The sequence below is a fragment of the Meles meles genome, chromosome X (assembly GCF_922984935.1).
Source record: "Meles meles chromosome X, mMelMel3.1 paternal haplotype, whole genome shotgun sequence".
NCBI lineage: Eukaryota > Metazoa > Chordata > Mammalia > Carnivora > Mustelidae > Meles > Meles meles.
Window position 1 is genome coordinate 86887257 of NC_060087.1, and position 24630 is coordinate 86911886.

Genomic DNA, 24630 nt, shown 5'->3' on the forward strand with positions numbered 1-24630 from the left:
CCATGCAGTACGTGCCCTCCCTATTACCAACATACTACTTTTGACTTTAGGTCTCCTTCACTTCTGCTGTTTCATAGTTTTTCTTCTTCATGGTTCATTGAACTGAACTTATGACTTAAAGTGGTTCACTGAACTGAGATTTATTGGAATTTGAGGAAGGAAACAGTGAAATAAAAAGACAGTTTTGTTATTTTTGTACAAGGCTTTCTAAGCAACATTTCACAAACCACAAGGTCCCAACTGCCTTTGGTTTCATTCATTCGTCCATCCACCCACTCACTTAACCATTCATTCATTAATTCAGGCCAATATTGTTAATAGTCACTTTGTTAGGGTTGGAGATCAAGAGCAGATGAGATAGATACAATTCCTGTTGTTTCGGAGCTTATAGTCTAGTGTGAGATGCAGCCAGGTTAACCAGGCAGTTCCCAATTGAGTGTCATTATCAGCTGGAACAACTGAACGTTAGGATGTCATGGAAGTATAGAAAAGGTGTTTAATTCCCAAACCAGCTATAATTAATAGACATATATTATATAAACTTTCTATTGGTGCATAAGATATTCCAAATTTTTTTTAACAGGAGAAATCATATAAATTTTATTAAATATTTTTATTCGTTTATTTGTTTATTTACAGCATAACAGTGTTTATTGTTTTGGCATCACACCCAGTGCTCCATGCAATACGTGCCCTCCCTATTACCCACCACCTGGTTCCTCAACTTCCCCCCCCCCCGCCCCTTCAAAACCCTCTGGTTGTTTTTCAGACTCCATAGTCTCTCATGGTTCATCTCCCCTTCCAGTTTCCCTCAACACCCTCTCCTCTCCATCTCCCCATGTCCTCCGTGTTATTTGTTATGCTCAACAAATAAGTGAGACCATATGATACTTGACTCTCTCTGCTTGACTTATTTCACTCAGCATAATTTCTTCCAGTCCCGTCCATGTTGCTACAAAAGTTGGGTATTCATCCTTTCTGATGGAGGCATAATACTCCATTGTGTATATGGACCACATCTTCCTTATCCATTCATCCGCTGAAGGGCATCTTGGTTCTTTCCACAGTTTGGCAACCGTAGCCATTGCTGCAATAAACATTGGGGTACAGATGGCCCTTCTTTTCACTACATCTGTATCTTTGGGGGAAATACCCAGCAGTGCAATTGCAGGGTCATAGGGAAGCTCTATTCTTAATTTCTTCAGGAGTCTCCACACTGTTCTCTAAAGTGGCTGCACTAACTTGCATTCCCACCAACAGTGGAAGAGGGTTCCCCTTTCTCCACATCCTCTCCAACACACGTTGTCCTGTCTTGCTAATTTTGGCCATTCTAACTGGTGTCAGGTGGTATCTCAATGTGGTTTTCATTTGAATCTCCCTGATGGCTAGTGATGATGAACATTTTTTCATGTGTCTGATAGCCATTTGTATGTCTTCATTGGAGAAGTGTCTGTTCATATCTTCTGCCCATTTTTCGATATGATTATCTGTTTTGTGTGTGTTGAGTTCGAGAAGTTCTTTATAGATCCTGGATATCAACCTTTTGTCTGTACTGTCATTTGCAAATATCTTCTCCCATTCCGCGGGTTGCCTTTTTGTTTTGTTGACTGTTTCCTTTGCTGTGCAGAAACTTTTGATCTTGATGAAGTCCAAAAAGTTCATTTTCGCTTTTGTTTCCTTTGCCTTTGGAGACATATCTTGAAAGAAGTTGCTATGGCTGATATTGAAAAGGTTACTGCCTATGTTCTCCTCTAGGATTCTGATAGATTCCTGTCTCACATTGAGGTCTTTTATCCATTTCGAGTTTATCTTTGTGTACAGTATAAGAGAATGGTCAAGTTTCATTCTTCTACATATCGCTGTCCAGTTTTCCCAGCACCATTTATTGAAGAGACTGTCTTTTTTCCATTGAATATTTTTTCCTGTTTTGTCGAAGATTATTTCACCATAGAGTTGAGGGTCCGTATCTGGGCTCTCCACTCTGTTCCACTGGTCTATGTGTCTGTTTTTATGCCAGTACCACACAGTCTTGGTGATCACAGCTTTGTAGTAAAGCTTGAAATCGGGTAACATGATGCCGCCAGTTTTGTTTTTGTTTTTCAACATTTCCTTAGCAATTCAGGGTCTCTTCTGATTCCATAAAAATTTTAGGATTATTTGCTCCAGCTCTTTGAAAAATACTGGTGGAATTTTGATCGGAATGGCATTAAAAGTATAGATTGCTCTAGGCAGTATAGACATTTTAACAATGTTTATTCTTCCAAACCAAGAGCATGGAACTGTCTTCCATCTTTTTGTGTCTTCTTCAATTTCTTTCATGAGTGTTCTGTAGTTCCTCAAGTACAGGTCCTTTACCTCTTTGGTTAGGTTTATTCCCAGGTATCTTATGGTTCTTGGTGCTATAGTAAATGGAATCGATTCTCTAATTTCCCTTTCTGTATTTTCATTGTTAGTGTATAAGAAAGCCACTGATTTCTGTACATTGACTTTGTATCCTGCTACGTTACTGAATTGCTGTATGAGTTCTAGTAGTTTGGGGGTGGAGTCCTTGAGGTTTTCCATATAAAGAATCATGTCATCTGTGAAGAGAGAGAGTTTGACTTCTTCCTTGCCAATTTGGATACCTTTTATTTCTCTTTGTTGTCTGATTGCCATTGCTAGAACTTCTAATACTATGTTGAACAAGAGTGGTGAGAGTGGGCATCCTTGTCGTGTTCCTGATCTCAACGGGAAGGCTGCAAGCTTTTTCCCATTGAGGATGATATTTGCTGTAGGTCTTTCATAGATAGATTTTATGAAGTTCAGGAATGTTCCCTCTATCCCTATACTTTGAAACATTTTCATGAGGAACGGATGCTGGATTTTGTCGTACTTTTACTGCATCCATTGAGAGGACCACGTGGTTCTTCTCTCTTCTCTTATTGATTTGTTCTATCACATTGATTGATTTGCGAATGTTGAACCAACCTTGCAACCCAGGGATGAATCCTACCTGGTCGTGGTGGATAATCTTTTTAATGTGCTGCTGGATCCTGTTTGCTAGGATCTTGTTGAGAATCTTTGCATCCATATTCATCAGTGATATTGGTCTGAAATTCTCCTTTTTGGTAGGGTCTTTGCCTGGTTTGGGGATCAGGGTAATGCTGGCTTCATAAAAAGAGTCTGGAAGTTTTCCTTCTGCTTCAATTTTTTGGAACAGCTTCAGGAGAATTGGTGTTATTTCTTCTTTGAAAGTTTGGTAGAATTCCCCAGGGAATCCGTCCGGTCCTGGGCTCTTGTTTTTTGGGAGGTTTTTGATCACTGCTTCAATCTCATTACTAGATATCGGTCTATTCAGGTTGTCAATTTCTTCCTGGTTCAATTTTGGGAGTTTGTAGCTTTCCAGGAATGCATCCATTTCATCTAGGTTGCTTAGCTTATTGGCATATAACTGTTGGTAATAATTTCTGATGATTGTTTCTATTTCCTTGGTGTTAGTTGTGATCTCTCCCTTTTCATTCATAATTTTATTAATTTGGGCTTTCTCTCTTTTCTTTTGGATTAGTGTGGTCAATGGTTTATCGATCTTATTGACTCTTTCAAAAAACCAGCTTCTAGTTTCATTGATATGTTCTACTGTATCTCTCATTTCTACCTCATTGATCTCTGCTCTAATCTTGATTATTTCCCTTCCTGTGTGTGGGGTTGGTTTGATTTGTTGTTGATTCTCCAGTTCTTTAAGGTGTAGAGACAGCTTGTGTATTCTGGATTTTTCAATGTTTTTTAGGGAGGCTTGGATGGCTATGTATTTCCCCCTTAGAACCGCCTTTGCTGTATCCCATAGGTTTTGGACCAAGGTGTCTTCATTCTCATTGGTTTCCATGAATTGTTTAAGTTCGTCTTTGATCTCCTGGTTGATCCAAGCATTCTTAAGCAAGGTGGTCTTTAGCTTCCAGGTGTTTGAGTTCCTTCTGAACTTTTCCTTGTGATTGAGTTCCAGTTTCAAAGCATTGTGATCTGAGAATATGCAGGGAATAATGTCAGTCTTGTGGTATCGGTTGAGTCCTGCTTTGTGACCCAGTATGTGGTCTATTCTGGAGAAGGTTCCATGTGTACTTGAGAAGAATGAGTATTCTGTTGTTTTAGGGTGGAATGTTCTGTATATGTCTATGAGGTCCATGTGGTCCAATGTTTCATTCAGTGTTCTTATTTCTTTATTAATTTTCTGCTTCTATGATCTGTCTATTTCTGAGAGAGGCGTATTAAAATCTCCGACTATTATTGTATTCATATCAATATGACTCTTTATCTTGATTAATAGTTTTCTTATGTAATTGGGTGCTCCCATATTGGGAGCATAGATATTCACAATTGTTAGATCATCTTGGCGGATAGTCCCTTTAAGAATTATGTAGTGTCCTTCTGTATCTCTGACTACAGTCTTTAGTTTAAAATCTAATTTATCTGATTTGAGAATGGCTACCCCGGCCTTCTTTTGAGGCCCATTGGCATGAAAGATGCTTCTCCATCCCTTCACTTTCAGTCTGGGTGTATCCTTAGGTTCAAAATGGGTCTCTTGTAGACAACATATGGATGGGTCCTGTCGTTTTATCCAATCTGCAACCCTGTGTCATTTTATGGGCACATTTAGGCCATTCACATTGAGAGTGATTATTGAGAGATAGGTTTTTATTGACATCGTGTTGCCTTTGAAGTCTTTCAGTCTGTAGATTGTTTCTATATTTCTGTTCAATGATATTCTTAGGATTTTTTCTCTCTTATAGGACCCCCCTTAATATTTCCTGCAGTGTCGGCTTGGTGGTTGCATAGTCTTTTAAGCCTTGCCGGTCTTGGAAACTCTTTATCTCTCCATCCATTTTAAATGTCAGTCTTGCTGGATAGAGTATTCTTGGTTGCATGTTCTTCTCATTTAGTACTCTGAATATATTTTGCCAGCCCTTCCTGGCTTGCCAGGTCTCTGTGGAAAGGTCTGACGTTATTCTAATAGGCTTTCCTCTGTATGTAAGGAGATTTTTTTGTCCTAGCTGCTTTTAAGAGGGTCTCTCTTGAAACATATTTCCTCATTCTAACTATAAGGTGTTGTGAGGACTTTCGGGAATTTAAAATCTTGGGAGGAAATCTCTCTACCTCTAGTACATGAACGTTGTTTCCATTCGTGAGATTGGGAAAATTTTCATAGACAACTTCTTCCACTATATCTTCTAGACTTCTTTCTTTTTCTTCCCCTTCAGGGATTCCAATAATTCTGACGTTGGAACGTTTCATGGCATCGTTTATTTCCCTGATTCTGTTTTCGTGGCTTCTGAGCTGTTTGTTCCAGGCTTCCTCCTGATCCTTTCTCTCTATCTGTTTGTCCTCCAGATCACTAATTCTATCTTCTGTCTCAGTTACCCTAGCTTTTAGAGAATTTAGATTAGATTGGAACTCATTGAGAGCATTTTGAACATCATCCCTGGTGGCTTTCAGTTCTGCCCTAACATTGTGAACATCATCCCTGGTGGCTTTCAGTTCTGCCCTAATCAATTCTGTTTGGTCATCCATGGCTTTCTCCAACCTAGCTATTGCCTGGATAATTGTTAGCCTGAATTCCTTTTCTGACATATTGTCTATGTCGATAGCCATTAGCTCTGTTGCAGAAGGCCCATCCTCTGTATTTTTCTTCTGTTGGGTATTCCTCCTCCTAGTCATTTTGGAAAGAGATGACTGAACAGATGCAGCTGGACTTATCGATTGTGGTGCAGTCAATGTGCACCCTGGAACGCTTCTGTGTAATCAGGATTCCCCACCCAAATGAGAGAAAAAAGAAAAGAAAAAGAAATAGAGAAGAAGAAAGAAAAAAAGGGGGAAAGAAAAAGGAAAAATAAAGAGAGAGAGAGAGAGATAGGAAAAAAAGGGAAGATAAAAGAGAAGGCTCAGCCCAAATGGGCCACATGGTAAGATTTATGAAGTATACAAACAAAAACAGACAAACAAAAAGAGTGATAAAAGTATATGACAAGAGAAAAAGATATATATATATATAAGCAAAAAAAAAAAAAAAAGGGAAGAACCTCATCAGAAAGAACCCCAAGTATAAGATTTATATATTATCAGGACAAACACAAATTCACAGAAACACTGACAGAAGGAAATATTGGGAGAGTGGTTATAAATTCTCAGTGTGGGTGAGGAAGGTTATTTTGATTCTTCCTGAAGGTATCTTGATGTTTTTGTTAAGGGACTCAACTTTTCTAAGTTACAGGGGGATTAGAAACTGGTTTGCCTATAGGGGTAGCATTGATTGGGGAAAGGGGATTACCTTGAAGTTTAACTCTATATGTATAGTAGAAAATAAAAATTAAAAAAGAATAAACTAGACTAAACTAAGTTAAAATTAAAAAATAGAAAAGCAAAAGAAAAACACGGGTGTATGTATCAAAAAGTTCAGGTTAGAAGGTTATTAAAGAATTTGATGTACTGGACATCTCAGTGTGGCGGTAAATAGGTTAAATATTATCTGTATGTATATAAAAAAAAGAACCAGAATATTTGTAAAGAGTTAAAAATAAAAGTTGTATTTATGAAGTAGTGGAAGTAGTGGTGGTTGTTCTCTTGTAGTTTTTTTTTTTTCTTCCTTCCTGGTTGGTTTTCTGGGGGAGGGGCCTGCCACGTGGGTTTTCAGACAATGATGTTCCCTGAGTTAGGTCCTCCCACTCCCCTCAAGGGGGTGAGCTCTGAGGAAACTGTTTTTTTCAGCCTTTTGTTCTCTGGGGGTTTTTATGTTCTTTCATCTGCTTTCTCTCTCCTTGAAAGCTTTTGATGGTTTTTGGAGGTTTAGAGGAGAGCAAACTGCACCCTGACCTCCCTCTCAGAGAGAAGCCCCAGAATGTTTTGGAAAAGCTGCTGGCTGAGTCGGTTCTGAGTCACTGTCCCTGGGGATGCAGGAGCTCCTCATTGTACCCAAAACCAGGGCAGGTGTGGCTGTCTAGGCAGCTCCAGACCGCCAGAGAGGTTCCAAGCAGAGATCGCACACTGAGATTTTCCCGCTGTCCTGGGCTGGGAATGTCTGGTTTTTCCGGATGCCAGAGCTCCAGCCTAGCGCCAATGAGCACCTATCCCAAGGGAGGTTGTGGGACGCCCGCGTTTCAGGATTGCCATCTGGCCAGGCTCCCAGCCCCTCACAGGAGCCAGACCCCACTCGTTCTCGGGAGCGCTGGTGTTCAGGCGCACTGGTGGCTCAGGGCCGGAGACCTGATTTCTCCTCCACACTCTCTCTGGCTCAGTGCCAGGGGATGCTGTCCTGGGTCAGGGGACTTAGGTCCCTGACCCTAGCCACCCAGGTTCCCACTATTACCCCCCACGATCCTTTGCTCTTTGTTTTTTGAGTGCTTTCAACCAGACTCCAAGTTAATGCTGGTCCCCAGATGCAGAGCACTCTCATGTTGGGGTATTACTTTCCAATCGGTCACCTCTGGTGGCTCCCTCCCCCTTTTGTTTATCTTCTGATATCAGTCGGACGCTCCCAGTCTGCTTTACCTGTCACTGGTGTCTTCTGCTCCTGTAGAGATCCAGACGTGTATAATTCTGATCTCAGGCTGATTTCATGGGTGGTCGGAGTTCTTTGGTAGGTAATCAGCTCACTTTAGGGTACAGGTTGAAATGGTGTCTCCTCCTACTTCCCCGCCATCTTGACTCTACTCCAAATTTTTTTTAACAATACACACTTATTGCTCTACAGATTCCATGAACTGGGCACTAGGTTATGATTTAGCTGGATACTCTGCTTCAGGGTTCCTCACTGACTGCAATGAGGTATTGTTCAGGACTCCAGTCATCTCAATATTTACATGAGGAATGCTCCACTTCTAAGTTCACTCACGTGACTGTTGGTAGAATTCATTTCCTAATGCGTTTTTGACTGTGGGCATCAGTTTCTTGATGGCTGTTGGCCCAAGGTCACCCTCAATTACTTGCGACATTGGCTTTTCCCTAGAGAAATTTACAATATGGCAATTGGCTTCATCGAGTTGAGTAAGCAAGGCAAAAAGTGAGTGACAAAAAGACAGAATCATGGTCTTTCATAAACTAATCCTAGAAATAATGTCTCATCACTTTTGCCATATACTGCTCCTTAGAAACAACTCAAACAACTCACTAGGCCCAGCTGCACTCTAGGAAAGTATCCCAGACCCAAAGGGGAGAGGATAATATTACATAAGGATATGAATATTAGGAGACAAGGATCACTGGGAGCAATTTTAGAAGCTGCTGAATATAGAAATGTTCTTCTGTATGAAGATATGAGTTGCAGCTGCTTAATGGTTCTGTTGTGTTATTTTTGATCTCATTCTTACAACTCAAAATTTGTCACAAGGTTCCACTGCCTCCAGTCCAATGTTTATTATCATAGGATTATCTGGATTGACAAAACAAAACAAAACTGAAAAAAAAACCCCCAAATAACTACTCAGGTTGTTAAGTTCTCTCTGCTCCATTATCTCAATCATAATAGTTAGGAGGGTCAGAAAAAGTTTTCATAAAGAAAGAATGTTTGAGTGCAAATTTAGTGCTATCTTTTGTGGTGTTTTTCCAAGATTCTTGGTAGGCCTCTTCTCTCAGAGAGAGGTTCTTTTTAAAAATTGAAGTATAATTAATATACATTATTACATTAGTTTCAGGTGTACAACATATCAATTCAACAATTCTATACATTACTAAGTGCTCAACACAATAACTGTAGTCATCATCTGTCACCAACCAATGTTACTAGAGTATTATTGATGGTATTCACTATGCTATACTTTCTGTCTCCTGATTTATTTATTTTTATAACTAGAAGTTTGAACTTTTTTTAAAAAGATTTTATTTATTTATTTGACAGAGAGAGATCACAAGTAGATAGAGTGGCAGGCAGAGAGAGAGAGAGAGAGAGAGAGGGAAGCAGGCTCCCTGCTGAGCAGAGAGCCCTACGCGGGACTCGATCCCAGGACCCCGAGATCATGACCTGAGCCGAAGGCAGCAGCTTAACCCACTGAGCCACCCAGGTGCCGCGAAGTTTGAACTTCTTAATCCCCTTTATCTATTGCACCAATCTCCCCACCTATCTTTCCTCTGGTAACTGACAGTTCTCTATATGTAATAGTCTTTTTGGTTTTTTTTTGTTTGTTTGTTTAATTTTTTAATGATTTTTAAAAATTTTTTCATCTGACAGAGAGAGACACAACAAGAGAGGGAGCACAAGCAGGAGGAGTGGGAGAGGGAGAAGCAGGCTTCCCACTGAGCAGGGAGCCTGATGCAGGGCTGGATCCCAGGACTCTAGGATCATGACCTGAGCCGAAGGCAGCCGCTTAACAACTGAGCCACCCAGGCGCCACTTTTTGTTTATTTTTTACTTATTTTTTAGATCCCATGTATAAGTGTAATCATATGGTATTTGTTTTTCTCTCTGACTTCTTTCATGTAACATAATACCCTCTAGTCTATCTCCATTGTTGCAAATGTCAAGATCTCATTCTTTTTATGTCTGAGTAATAATAGTCTATTGTATATATGTATATACACATATCTTCTTTATCCATTTATCTATTAATGGACATGGGTTGCTTCCATATCTTGGCTGTCGTAAATAATGCTGCAGTAAACGCAGGGGTGCATATGTCTTTTCAGATTAGTATTTTCATTTTCTTTGGGTAAATACCCAGTAGTGGAATTACCTATTTTTATTTTTAATTTTTTGAGGATCTCTGTGCTGTTTTCCACAGTGGCTACACCAATTTACATTCTCATCTTCAGTGTACAAGAGTTCGTTTTTTTTCCATATCCTTGCCAACACTTACTATTTCTTGTCTTTTTGATTTTGACAAGTGTAGGGTGATACTCATTGTGGGTTTGATTTGCATTTCCCTAATGATTGGTGATGCTGAGTATCTTATCACATGCCTGTTGGCCATCTTTATGTCTTTTTTGGAAAAATGGTCCTCTGCTTATTTTTGAATCAGACTTCATTTTTTGGGTATTGAATTGCATAAGTCTTTTATATTTTGAATGTTAACCCTTTATCAGGGTTGCAAATATCCTCTCCCATTCAGTAGGCTGCCCTTTCATTTTGTCGATGATTTCTTTGTGTCTATTTTTGTGCCCAGTACCATACTGTTTTGATTATTATAGCTTTGTAGTATATCTTAAAATCAGAGATTGTGATACCTCCAGCTTTGTTCTTTCTAAAGACTGCCTTGGCCATTCAGTATCTTTTGTGGTTTCATACAAATTTTTGTATTATTTACAAAATACAATATCCATTTATGATAAAATCTCTCAACAAAGTAGGTTTAGAGGGAAATTACCTCAACATAATAAAGGCCATATGTGAAAAATCCACAGCTAACCTCAGACTCAATGGGGAAAAATAGGTTTTTTTTCTGTAAGATCAGGGGCAAGACTAGGATATCCACTTTTATTTCACTGGAACTGTCCACTGGAAGTTCTAACTGTAGCAGTCAGACAAGGAGAACTAAAAAGCATCCAAATTAGTGAAGAAGTAAAACCATCACTATTTGCAGATGTCTATCAGAAAACCATAAAAATGTCACCAAAAAGTATTAGATCTGATAAATGAATTCAGTAAAGTTTCAGCCTACAAAATAATAAAGTAGCAGAAGTAGAAATTTAAAAAAAAAAGCTTTTTTCTTTTGCACCAAAAGAATAAAATACCTAGGAATAAACTTAACCAAAGAGGTAAAAGATCTGGTACTCTGAAAACATTGATGAAAGAAATTAACGACAACATAATAACACAATACAACAAATGGAAAGATATTTGATGCTCACAGATTAGAATAATTAATATTGTTATAATGCCCATACCACCCAAACCAATCACAGATTCAATGCAATCTCCATCAAAATACCAATAGCTTTTTTCACAAGACTAAAATAACTGATTAGGTTCTTTTGGTTGTGAATGGCTCATTCAAGGTACCTTAAGTAGTGGATAATTTGTAACAAAGACCTGTGTTAGTTGGGGCCCAGAAAATTGTTGAAAACCAGGTCTCAGGAAGAGAGATGTGTTAAGGTAAGAGATATGCTACTATAAGTGTTCCCAAAACATAATGACTTAAGTTAAATGGAAATCTCTCCATTTCTCAATTTCTCCCTCTCTCTATCTCCTTCCTTCTTCCACACTCTCTCACCCACTTTGTTATCTCCCTCTCTCCTCCCTTCTTTTTTCTCTCATTTTAGTATAGGTAGTTTTGGCAGGTTGTGCAGTTGTGCTCCATAAGGTAGTTTAAGGATCCAGGTACCTTCCATTGTTGTTTCAGCATCCTCTAGAGAAGAGATTGATGAATTATGTCCGGCAGACCTAATCTATCTTGCTGCTTGCTTTTATAAATAAAGTTTTATTTGAATGCAGCCACTATCATTCCATTACATATTGTTTATGGCTGCTTTATCACTACAACAGCAGAACTGAGTGGTTTTGACAGAGGTCTTATGGACTGCAAAATCCTAACTTTTTACTGTATGGCACATTATACAAAATGTTAGTCAGCCCCTACTCTAGGACATTGTCCTCATGTGCATGGTTTCTGCCATGTTTTCATTCCAGATTGTGGGAAGAGAAAAGAGTGAATTCAGAGTAATGAATTTTATTTCAGGGTACACAACACTTTGCTCACAAGCCATTGGTAAGAACTTAGTTACATAGCCACACCTGGCAGTAAGTGTGGCTGGGAAATATAGTCTCTTTTGGATGCCTTTGTGCTTAGACAATACCCAAGGCAAGAAGATAATTGGTACACATATTATCCTCTTTACAGTAAGAGAACATAAGGCACAAGGAAGTGAATTTACTTCCTTAAGGCCATAGAGTTTATAAGAAGTATTTTCTGACATCAGCAGTGGTGCTGAGCTGCTAGAATTAAAAAAAAAAAATAGTAGTGTTGGGCTACTTAGAGATAGAACTAGAAGAGAATTCGAATCCAAAGGAACTTCAGAGACTTATACATCAGAGTAGGGAATTTTCAGAGGATCTCTTTTCTTTCTCTCTTCCTGTAAACTGGCTTTCTATTCTTTTACTGTGTGTGTGTGTGTGTGTGTGTGTGTGTGTGTGTGTTTGTGTATTTTTTCTCTCCATCCCACTCTCTACCTTCTCCGGTTTTTTCATCATCACAGTTTTCTCTTGACCATAATTTCCTCGTGACTTTAGTTTTGTGTAATGGCATTTTTTAAATTATCTTCTCCATTTCACCCCTCAAGATTCTCTTTGCATTACGCTGTTCACATTTCCAAAAGGGAGAATTAGATTAGTCTAGATTGCTTGTCATTAGAGTTTCTGGCCATACTTGGAATGGCTGATATGGGATCAGTCATTGCCTTTGTTTGTGGCATCAGTGATGGTATAGGATGGGGTCACTTGATGTAAAAGATGGCTTTCTAAGGTTTTCCCTTGAATAAAGGAGTGGGAATATACAGTTGACAGGCTTACCATAACACCATAGCTATCAAATCTATAGCTCTTCTTTGATGAGGGAACAGAAGGCTGGCTGAGGACAAAGCAAAAGGCTGACACCTTGCAACCTCTCCCCAACCCCCACTCCTGGGTGGGACATATGTGACATTCTTTAGGAATCTCCCAACTATCTTAATAGCTTGCTAAAAAGGGCAGAACACCTTGACAATGGCAAGGCCTCTGGTATCCGGTATCTTGTAGGTCCTCTTTAGCCTATGAAAGTTCTATTGAAACCTCCCTTTTCCTTACTTCCCCCCAAACCCATGGCATATAACCTGCCACCCCTCACAACCCGGGGGCAGCAGCGGATCTTTTTGCCCACAGGTCCTGTCCCTGTGCCTTAAAAAACCACCATTTTGCACCAAAGATGTCTCAAGAATTCTTTCTTGGTCATCAGCTCCGGACCTCACCTCACTGAACCTCATGTATATTCTAGAACTTCATCATCTTGACACCTAATACTGTTCCAGAACTTTATGTGAATCTTTTTATCTGTTTAACTGAAACTTGTCAGGCTGGTCATAATGTGTATGAGCCAAATATCATCAGTACTTCTCCTTATTTATTTTTTAAAAATACCCTGACATATAAATTTCCCTGGTGTAGATAGCAGCTGGCATTACCATTTGTTGATGAACATACATAGACCTGTGGATAGATTTAGCTATAATCATGGGACTGAATATAAAAACAATACCTTTCTTTCAAGAATGTTGAGCTTATAGTTTCCCATTTCATTGTTTATCTTTTCTCTCCCCACAGCAGCAATGTTCACCTCAAAGTTCTCCTTCATTGTAGGAATGAATGTTTTTTATGTGGCAGACACTGTGCTGGATGCTTACATATATTTATTTAATCCTCACACCAATGCTGCAATGTAAGTACCAGCACAGTAGTCCCCTTTATCTAGTTTTGCTTTCTGTGGCTTCAGTTACCTGTGGTTAACTGCAGTTAACAATATTGCAGACAATAGGTCAGGAAGTTCAGTAAACAGCCTAACACTATATCACAATGCCTATGTCATTTACCTCATTTCACCTCACCATGTGAGCATTTTATAATCTCACATCATCACAAGAAGGGTGAGTACAGAACAATGAGCTATTCTGAGAGAGAGAGAGAGAGAAAGAGAGAGAGACCACATTCGCATACTTTCTATTACAGTATATTGTTGTTCTATTTTATTATTAGTTATTATTAATCTCTTACTGACTGATTTATAAATTAAACTTTACCATAGGTATGTATGTATAAGAAAAAAAACATTGTATCTGTAGGATTTGGTACTATCCATGGTTTCAGGCATTCACTGGGGGTCTTGGAACATATCTCCCTTGGATGGAGGGGATTATTGTATTAGCTCCATTTTTCAGTTAAAGAAAATAATGCACAGAGGTCAAGTGATTTTCTCCAAGTCACACAGCTAATAAGTGGCAAAGCCAGAATTCTAGCTCAGGTGGTTTGAATCCAAAATAAGTATTTCATCCCTACAGTTCATAAATTTTTGAGTACTCCACGTGCAAAGTTTTCCAGTGACAGAGGATGTAATTCTCTTTTCTATGCCTTTTTTCTTTATGAACTACTTTCAAGAATGCTCCAAAAGCTCTGTATGTACAGCTACTGATGTCTCTGGGACAACTCTCAGAGTCTAACAAGTAAACTATATGTGTTAAAAATGTTTAGTGATACATTTTAATGATGAATTTTAAATATTCCTATGAAGTCAAGAAAATATATTGGATATTTTTGTATTCTTTGGGTAAATCCTAGTATTGTGATTGCTGGGTTGTAGGGTAGTTGTATTTTTCACTTTATGAGGAACCTCCATGCTTTCTTCTATAGTGGCTGTACCAGACTGCATTCTCACCAACAGTGCATGGGAATCCCCCTTTCCCCACATCCTCACCAACATCTGTTGTTTCTTGTATTGTTGGTTTTAGCCATTCTGACAGATGTGACATGATATCTCATTATAGTTTTAACTTGTATTTCCCTGACGATCAATGAGATTTGTATTTCTCTGATGATCAATGGTGTTGAGGATCTTTTCATGTGTCTGTTGGCCATTGATTGGTATGCCTTTGGAGAAATGTCTATTCACGTCTTCTTCCCACGTTTAAATTGAATTTTTTATTTTTCAGGTGTTGTGTTTTATAAGTTCTTTATATATATTGCATACTAACCCTTTATCATAGATATCATTTGTACTATCTTCTCCCATTCTGTAGTTGACTTTTAGTTTTGTTGATTATTTCCTTTGATGCATGGAAGCTTTTTATTTGGATGAAGTACCAATAGTTCATCTTTGCTTTTGTTTCTCTTGGGTCAGGAAACATGTCTAGAAAGAAGTTGCTATGACTGATGTCAAAGAGGTTACTGCCTGTGTTCTCCTCTAGGGTTTTTATGGTTTCAAGTCTCACAATTGTGTCTTTAATCCATTTTGAATTTATTTTTGTGAATAGTATAAGAAAGTGGTCCAGTTTCATTCTTTTGCGTGTTGCTATTGTTTTCCCAACATCATTTGTTGAAGAAACTGTCTTTTTCCATTGGATATTCTTTCCTGCTTTGTTGAAGATCAATCATATAGTTGTGGGTTCTTTTCTGGATTTTCTATACTGTTCTATTGATCTATGTGTCAATTTTTGTGCCAGTACTACACTGTTTTAAGGGATACATGCACCCTCATTTTTATAGCAACATTATCTACAATAGCCAAGTTATAGAAACAGCCCACGTATCGATTGATTGATGAATGGATAAGGAATATATAGTATGGATATACAATGTACTATTACTCATCCATAAAAAAGAATGAAATCTTGCCATTTGCAATGATGTGACTAGAGGTAGACAATATAATCCTAAGTGAAATAACTTAGAGAAAGATAAATACCACATGATTTCACTCATATGTGGAATTTAAGAAACAAAACAAATGAGCAAAGCAGGAAAGAAGAGATGAAAACCAAGAAACAGACTCTTAACTATTGATAGCAAATTGATGGTTACCAGAAGGGAGGTGGGTGGGGGGATGGGAAATTGATGATGGGGATTAAGAAATGCAGGTGTTTTATGGAAGTGTTGAATCACTATATTGTATACCTGAAACTAATATTACACTATACATTAAGTAACTGGAATTTAAATAATTTTTTTTAAAAAATAAGGTGGATTGGATAAATGAATGTGCTTGTAGAGTTGTCCAAATAAGTATTTACTATCTAGCCTAAACAGTCCACATTATCTTGATAAATCCAAAGGGTTAATTTTTCTTAGTATGATAGTTCCAGTTTGTATTGTCTATTGTATGAGTAGTACAGATTTTGAATCTTTTTAAACTATATGAAGTTTTACAGTGCTGTGCAATATGACATCAGTATATGACTAATGTCAGAATGGTCTTTAGTGGGAAAGGAATGCTAACAAAATATTCTGGGAAATATTTAGGCTGCAAATCTAACTGCTGGTCTGCAAAATTGGCATGCATTCCTACTTCCTATTTACCCTCCTTTTATTCTACTTCTCTACATTAAATTATGTTCAACGTTTCCTTTAACACCTGGTTCAAAATGCCCTATGTGTTCTCAGGACTTCTAGACACAATTCATACAGACATTTGCTTTTGTTGACATGTTTTCTGTAACTGGTCTTAAGTCATCTCATGTATGTTTGTTTTGTCACGTTATATAGACTGAAATGTCTTCACAATGTCAGAAAGGGCCCTTAGCAAACAGAAGGTGAACAGTAAATGATGTTGACTGACTACCTTTAAAGAACAAAAACATCTGCTTGCTTCAGGTCGAGATTCGGAATTCCTAATGAACACACATTTCCTTAATCACAAAGATCTGCCAGGAAGAAGGGGAAGAAAGTACTTAGAACTTTTACAACAAAAAGCATAAAACAAAACAAGAATAAAACAAAACCAAACCTTCACTATTTGCTTTTCTCCAGGCCCTCTCTGATTGCTTCAAACTGACCTATTAAGGTTATGCATGACTATTTTGTAAATGAAGGGTAAAATCAGCCTACATTCATTTCTTAAAAATAATATATGGAGATTTCAACATGTTTGATTCCTACTTGAAGTTGTCATAATGCTTTGTAGAAGATAGTATTACTATACACTTACTTCTGCAGTCAGGTGGAAGAGTGGCCAAGGAAGTGTGTGTGTGTGTGTGGGGGGTCTTCTCTAGTAACACTGAACCACTTCTGTGAGGTTTGTGAGACCCCTGATCTATTAGCAAAGGCTATCACAAGAGTTTGTCTATATAAGAGAAAAAAAAATAAAGCCTTGGAACTGAAGCAAGGGATTATGAGCTCAGTGTTTGCTTGAACTCATAAATTATGAAGGAAAGTTGACAGGCCTGAATTTGGTATGATGCAGAAGTATTTTAGAAGAGATCAGTAAAATTTATAAACATTTAATTAAAAAAAATATGGGCAAGTGTCCTTTAACTTGAAGCTTTGTGGGGAATGTTCTGGTGATCATAGTTCTCCTACGCCATCCTTGGTCCCTGATGTGTCCAGAGAATTGACCCAACTATTTTCTAGTTCCATGCAAGCTGGCCTCACTTAGGAATCTCCTAAAGAGTCAGTTTTGTTGGCTCATTCTTGATCTCTTAAGACTAGTTTAAATCAGGATATCCAATGTTGTCTTTTGAGCACATTGGCACACCAATTAATCACTAGCATTAGGACAGGTATTTGTATACTTTATCTGTATGAACAGCTGGGTAATTTGGTCTTCTACCCTTTCTCACCTGGACTCGTTTGACCACCACAGCTCTATGCCTTGTCCTGTGCTCACAGCTTTTTGTGTGTTTCCTCTAACACAGAATGTATTCCATGTTACTTGGCAAGATAGTTTTTTAAACACAACTAGTAGTAATACAGTTAGTTGTTTATATGGCTGTTTCCCTCATCAAATTGTGAACTAAGAACCAGATCATATCTTATTCTCCTATCACCAACATCTAACAAAAAGTAAGTGATTTATAAAAGTTTTATGAATAGAAGAGCCTTAATTGTGGCTCAGGACCAAGGACCAAGATGAAGATAATAGCACTAATCAAAATTGTAATAGTTAACTTTTATTGAGCACTTACTATGTACCAGACATTGTGTTGAGCACAGAAATGAACTACATCCTTTAATCTTCACATCTACCCTATGGGGACTTATCCACATTTATAAATGAGAACACTGAGGCCCAGAGAGGTTAATTTATTTGCCAAAGTCACACAGCTAGTAAGTTTTGGAGTAAGGATTAAAATGAAGGGATATCAGTCTTTAAACTTCCACTACTACATTGCCAGCCACAATGTCAAATTTGTGAGACCCAAATAAGCTTAGCTTCCTGGTAGGGAGCGCAGAGTGACTTCCAAGTTTCTGGGCCCAATCTAACTTCACATTAGAATAGATTTTAATCCAAATTATCCCAGAAATCTGGGGACTTACTGGTAACATAAAATTTTCTTCCTGAAGGAGCAGAGACTACTCTTAGTTTGGAGGTGAAGATGCTGCTGCTGGAAGAGAGTTCTGTGGCATTGTATTTGGTTCAAAGAGTTTCTTTATAATTCTCACTTATTAAACTCTGTGTGCTTCTTCTCTGACCTATTTTCCTGATGTCAGGGGTCCAGATCACTAAGAATGGATCACATATGTTCCTGGTAGAGGGAGTATCATTTATGAAGGTCTTGATGTGGGAAAGAGCTTGGCATATTCAAGGAGTAAAAAAGTGGCCAATGTGGGGCACCTGGGTGGCTCAGTGGGTTAAGCCTCTGCCTTCGGCTCAGGTCACGATCTCAGGGTCCTGGGATCGAGCCCCACATCGGGCTCTCTGCTCAGCAGGGAGCCTGCTTCCTCCTCTATCTACTTGCCTCTCTACTTGTGATCTCTCTCTATATATCAAATAATTAAAATCTTAAAAAAAAAGTGGCCAATGTGTGCTCTAGCCACGTGCTCTAACCCTATGCTCTAGCATAGGGACTGAGTGGCAGAGAAATTAAATGAGCCTGAGAGGGGGATTAACTAATTCAGAACCTTCACAGAACTCAAGGAGATTGTGGTGGGATAGTGTTATGTATGAAGAAAGAATAATAGGTGAGATTCTTCTCTACATTCAGAGAGGTAAATCCCTTTAATACGCTGAAGATGGCCTTTTGTTGAATTCTCTACAATGATGGATTTTGTTCTAAGGAAGTTCTAGAATGCAGGCAGAACCTTAATTATACTCAGAATATGTTCCCTAAGAACACAGTATCTATGAAAAATTCAGGAGTAGGGATTTTGGGCCAAGATTATACAGATAAATATATAGATAGCTATAGATGTAGGTATAAATACAGATAATTAAATGAAATGAGATTAAATGCAACATACTCTAATAGAATTAGTAGGTGTGTTGAAACCTTTAGTCACTAATGACAACTTAATGAATTAACTTAATTCCCATACTTACTCCTTTTCTTTTGGATCTATAATTTACATAACAAATTATTCTCTAATGGTTAATCATCTGCCTCCCTGGTTAGACTCTAATGAGATAGCCTGAGGTTTGAAGGAAATGATTCTTGAGATACTCCTGGATTCCTGAAACCCAGGGGGTCCTAGAAACCTGGACCTCCTTACTTTTCTGGGGGTGGTAAGAAGGTCTCCACATTTTGTAGTTTTCTCCACAGAAGCAGTAGATCTGGAGGAGGCAGTATGTTAGGAGATGACCTGGCAAGAAAGGCAAGGGAATTAATATACACTGAATGCCTATCATGATTCAGGCATCTTACATTTGTTATTTCATATAATTAGCACAACTGTTTGAGGTTGGTGTTATTAATTACTACTTTAGAGATGAGAATGAGACTCAGGTAAGTTAGGTGACTTGCCCAAGATCATACAGCTAGTTAAGTTGTAGAGCAGGAAATCAAATACTGTGCAATTCTGTCTGCTTGTAAAGTTGTGCCCTTTCAGCTTCCCCTTTTTCTGCTTATTGGTTTTCCTTTCAGCTGGCTTCTCCCTAACTCTCAGGTTTTCACCAGAAAATGGCTCCTTTATTTGGAATTAAGGGCCTAATAGGGAGGAAGATCCAAACATATGATTTGTTGTCCATCTAGTATGAATATGAAATTCTCATCAGTTGAACAAACTTATGGTTATTTCTTCATGCTCCACCCCACACCTCCCACTGCCCCTGTTTTCTGCCTGACACTACCACAGGATAACCTCCCTTTTCATTCCTCTCCAGCTGCAGGAAATTGACCCCGAAAAAAAAATTCAGGAGACTGAACTCAGGATTAATTGTATATCATGAATAAAAAATAAAGTACTTTAATCACGTTTTTTGATAACCTGAGAACCCTAAGTAGATTGAAGGGGAGAGGGAAGTCTTTTTGAATATGGATGGTTAGTTCAAGACTGTGTAAAGCACAGCAGTGTGGGCTACCTTTGGCAGTCTAAAGCCAGAATAAAAAAAAAAAAAAAGGTCTTTGCAGAGTAGGGAGAGAGAATTCCACAGAGAATAAGAATTCTTTGAAGGCAGGGATTACATCTTGTTTTTTCTTTCCAGCACCTAACATAGTGACTTGTGTATAGTAGGTGCTCAATGAATATTTATTAAGTATTTAAGTATAAAATCCTAAAAAATATGAATACTTGAAAAGAAACACCTTTTTGTTAACAGTTTTTCAAGTAATTCATACTACAATAATAAAGTCAAGGAAGTATATTTACCCTTGGTGGGAACTGCTATGATTTTTTTTTAAGATTTTATTTATTTGACAGAGATCATAAGTAGGCAGAGAGGCAGACAGAGAGAGAGAGGAAGGGAAGCAGGTTCCTTTGTGAGCCGAGAGCCCGATGCGGGGCTCAGTCCCAGGACCCTGAGATCATGACCTGAGCCAAAGGCAGAGGCCTTAACCCACTGAGCCACCCAGGTGCCCCAGGAACTGCTATGATTAACAGATGATGATATTGCCAAGAGTCCCAAGCCTTCTATTGACTAGCTATGTGCCCATGGACAAGTCATTCAACTATTCTGTGCCCCAGTTGCCTCATCTGTAAAATGCACCATGTAGAATGGTTTTTAAAAATTGTTTTATTCATATGAATTCATTATTATTTTATGCACAAAATAAAAAAACCCAATATTTATTTATGTCCTGACAGTTTATAAGGACTCATACATACTATCTCACTGAAGCCACCCATAATGTTGTGAAGTAAATATTATTATCTCAGTTTTACAGATGAGGAAACCAAGGCTCAGATTAAGCTGAAGTAATTTGTACTACTGTTAAGTCTTTTGACTCAAATCCAATCCTCTTTCCAGGTACCATGGTTCTTTCCACATAGTAATTACCCATAGTTAAATAATGCTTCCAAACTGCTTGAAAAATCATTTGTTCACGTAAGTCCTCAAACATCTCTTTTCCAGTTGTATTTGATTGTTAATTTACTCAGCGAATTTGTTTCTAAATGTCAAATCAGTGAAAGTTGACTTATAAGGAATTTCACATTCTGGAGGCCTTAATGAGGTTTTCCTTTATTCTTCTACAATGAGCCTTGATCTTCTGGTGAAAAAAATGTATTTGCCCTGCTGGGATCTTCTGCAGGGGTTTGTACCTTCTGAGGGATTGTACCTTTTAGCTTATGTAGAAATGGAGTCTATGCTCTAATTAAGCCATCTTTTTTATAGCTAACAATAGAAAGTACACCTGCCTTTGCTTTAATGTGGATTCATATTCTTAGTACAGATATGAGATTATCAACAAAGATAACTGTACATATACTGATTAAGAATATATTGAAAATTATTTGATGCCACTGCTGCCAATGACAAGATATTAAATCTACTACTGGACATTTTAACATACATTATGATAAATCATATTCCCTTTAAACCTCACTTTCCTTGGGAATGACTCCTCAAATGTACATTTTTCCCCAGGGCATGACACACTGCTAAGTTTTCATAATTTAACAAAGTATGAAGGGACTTTGGCAGATATTACTGAAACTGTCAGATTTAACTGCTTGTAAATTCAATTAGTTGGGGGAAAATCAGGTTTGGAGAACACATCAAAATTCAATTAGTCAGCAAACAGGGTTGTTAGCCCACTCTTTGGGGACAATCTATCAAAAGGGAAAGGATACTTGACACCTATGATCAACTAATTAAATGCATTAAATCCTGATGGGTGGTTTTTAATATTTGCTACACCTTCAAATCTATTTGGCCAGGAAATCTGGTATGAAAGAGTTCCAGTGGTAAGCAGTAAATAAGTGTACAGAATGAGTAATTGAGGTATAGACAGAAGGTGTTTCCTCATCCCCTTCTTTTAATTGATTGAAAAAGGCTGGCTTTAAATTTCTGGTTCCTTTTAATAACCAATTTAGGTATTACCAACAAGATTATTTTATTGTATAATAAATACTGCTTTATTAATTAACCTTGTTTATCATAAATGAAGGTGTTTATAGGTTTTAAGTGATTATAATACTCATTCTAGAATTGGACATCTGGTGTGCTAATGATATTTCTTACAGTTTTGGTGTCCTAGAGCCAAAAAGGTCCTCCCCAAGATCATAGAATCTAGAAAGACCTCAAGACACCTCATTGTGAAACTGATGAATCACAATTTTAGACAGGAGCTCTTGAAAGAAGCTAGGGGGAAGAGATTACTTACTTACAGAGGAAGGCCCATCAGAATAATGTCAGACCTGTCCACAGAAACCTTGCAAGCCAGAAAGGGCTGATAAGACATATTCAGGGAACTAAATGAAAAGAATGTGCAGCCAAGAATACTTTATCCAGCAAGGCTGACATCCAAAATGAATGGAGAGATAAAGAGCTTCCAAGATTGGCAAGGTTTAAAAGAGTATGTGACCACCAAGCTGGCCCTACAAGAAATATTAAGGGGGGATTCTATAAAAGAAGCAATAACCCAAGAGTGTCATAGAACAGAAATTTATGGAGACAATGTATAGAAACAAGGACTTCACAGGCAACATGATGTCAATAAAAATGTACATTTCAATAATCACTCTCAGCGTGAATGGCCTAAATGTTCCCATAAAAGGGCACAGGGTTGCAGATTGGATAAAACAAAGGGACCCATCTATATGTTGTCTACAAGAGACCCATTTGGAACCTAAGGATGCATCCAGAGTGAAAGTGAAGGGATGGAGAAACATCTTTCCTGCCAATGGGCCTCAAAAGAAGGCTGGGGTAGTGATTCTCATATCAGATAAATTAGATTTTAAACTAAAGATTATAGTCAGATATAAAGAAGGATACTACATCATCCTTGAAGGGTCTACCCACCAAGAAGATCTAACAGTTGTAAATATTTATGCCCCCAATACGGGAGCAGCCAACTACAAAAGACAACTGCTAATCAAGATAAAGAGTCATATTGATATGAATATATTAATACTAGGGGATCTTAACATGCCACTCTCAGTAATAGATGATCCAAGCAGAAAATCAGTAAAGACACAAGAGCATTGAACCACACATTGGACCTGATGGACCTCATAGATATACACAGAACATTCTACCCTAAAACAACAGAATGTTCCTTCTTCTTGAGTGCACATGGAACTTTCTCTAGAATAGACCACACACTGGGTCACAAATCAGGGCTCAACTGATACCAAAAGATTGAGATTATTCTCTGCATATTCTCAGACCACAATGCTTTGAAACTAGAACTCAATCATAAGAAAAAGTTTGGAAGGGATTCGAACACCTGGATGCTAAGGACCACCTTGCTTAAGAATGTTTGGATCAACCAGGAAATCAAAGAAGAACTTAAATAATTCATGGAAACCAATGAGAATGAAGACACTTCAGTCCAAAACCTATGGGATACAGCAAAGGTGGTCCTAAGGGGGAAATGCATAGCCATCCAAGCCTCCCTCAAAAAAAAAAAGAAAAATCCAGAATACACCAGCTGTCTTTACACCTTAAAGAACTGGAGAATCAAGAACAAATTAAGCCAACCCCACACACAAGAAGGGAAATAATGAAGATTAGAGCAGACATCACTGAGGTAGAAACCAGAGATACAGTAGAACGTATCAATGAAACTAGAAGCTGGTTTTTTGAAAGAATCAATAAGATTGATAAACCATTGGCCAAATTAATCCAAAAGAAAAGAGAGAAGGCCCAAATTAATAAAATTATGAATGAAAAGGGAGAGATCACAACTAATACCAAGGAAACAGAAGCAATCATCAGAAATTATTATCAACAGTTTTATGCCAATAAGCTAAGTAACCTAGATGAAATGGATGCATTCCTGGATACCTAGAAACTTTCAAAACTGAATCAGGAAGACATTGACAACCTGAATAGACCAATATCTAGTAATGAGATTGAAGCAGTGATCAAAAACCTCTCAAAAAACAAGAGCCCAGGACCTGCCAGATTCCCTGGGGAATTCTACCAAACATTCAAGGAAGAAATAATACCTATTCTCCTGAAACTGTTTAAAAAAAAAACAGAAACAGAAGGAAAACTTCCAGACTCTTTTTATGAGGCCAGCATTACCCTGATCCCCAAACCAGGCAAAGACCCCACCAAAAAAGGAGAATTTCAGACCAATATCCCTGATGAATATGGATGCTAATATTCTCAACAACATCCTAGCTAATAGGATCCCACAGCACATTAAAAAGTTTATCCATCATGACCAGGTGGGATTTGTCCATGGGATGCAGGGGTGGTTCAACCTTCACAAATCAATGTGATAGAACAAATCAATAAGAAAAGAGAGAAAAACCTCATGGCCCTCTCAATTTTTTTACACTTTTGGATGATGTTTAGAAGAATTATAACCTAGGTTAAATAAACCAGGGAATGTAATCATTGAATGGGGGTGTTCTTTCTAAGTAACTCTTTTTTCTAAGTAACTTTCGAAGTAACTGTTTTTTTCTTTGCTGCATAAATTGACTTAAACTAGATTTGTCATAGGCTTGCTATAATTGAATTTTTTTAAACTATATTTTTTTAATCTGGATTTCATCCCACAGCAGTACAAACATTTAACAATATTGTTTTCCTTCCTATAAGCACTTGCCACCCTCCCACTATTTGGACAAATGTTTATTTGGAAGCTTTTTAGTCCTTTATTCCTAAAGAA